Source organism: Hyaena hyaena, unplaced genomic scaffold (genome assembly GCF_003009895.1).
Source record: "Hyaena hyaena isolate Hyena2069 unplaced genomic scaffold, ASM300989v1 scaffold_1098, whole genome shotgun sequence".
NCBI lineage: Eukaryota > Metazoa > Chordata > Mammalia > Carnivora > Hyaenidae > Hyaena > Hyaena hyaena.
The window spans coordinates 283,393-284,062 of record NW_024081728.1 but is presented as its reverse complement, the minus strand read 5'-3'; the positions used below and the strand labels follow the sequence as shown (position 1 = coordinate 284,062).

At 41.9% G+C, this 670-nt stretch overlaps 1 pseudogene; it reads left to right on the top strand.

The window, feature by feature from the left end:
• The first annotated feature begins 302 nt into the window (after window positions 1–302).
• LOC120224037 lies at window positions 303–455 on the top strand (annotated as a pseudogene).
• Window positions 456–670: the final 215 nt, after the last annotated feature.

Genomic DNA, 670 nt, shown 5'->3' with positions numbered 1-670 from the left:
AAAGAAAATATCAGCATTGTCCCATCTACACAAAGAGTAAGTGCTTTGTGAAATTCGTTTCACTTGTGGGTGTCTGGGTGTGTGTCCTGGGTTGGAGTATGAAGTATTTCTTATACTTTAAAAAAAGGTTTGTTTTTTTAAAAAAATGTATTTATTGAGAGAGAGACAAAGACAGCAGGGGAGGGTCAGAGAGGGAGGGAGACACAGAATCCGAAGCAAGCTCCGGGCTCCAAGCTGTCAGCACGCAGTTTGACATGGGGCTCAAACCCACAAACTGCGAGATCATGGCCTGACCCAGTCAGATGCTTAACCAACTGAGCCACCATGAAGGTGGTTTTCCCAGGGCGAGGCTTATCCATCACACTCTGGATGTGCTGATCCCTGCAATTTCTCCAAATGTGGGAAACCCGACTGCATAATTTGTAGTAGTGTGGGACTGTGTTCACGCTTTAAAAAAGTTTTTTTTAAGTCATTAAATAATTCTTAAGATTGTTGCAGAACTTAAAAGAATTATTCCTTGCTGATGCATAGGAGTACATGTACCCCAATGTTCATAGCTGCACTCACAACAGTAGCCAAAACATGGAAAGAGCCTAAGTGCCCATCAATGGACAAATGGATCAAGAAGATGTGGTTTATCTATATGATGGAATACTATATGGCAATGAGA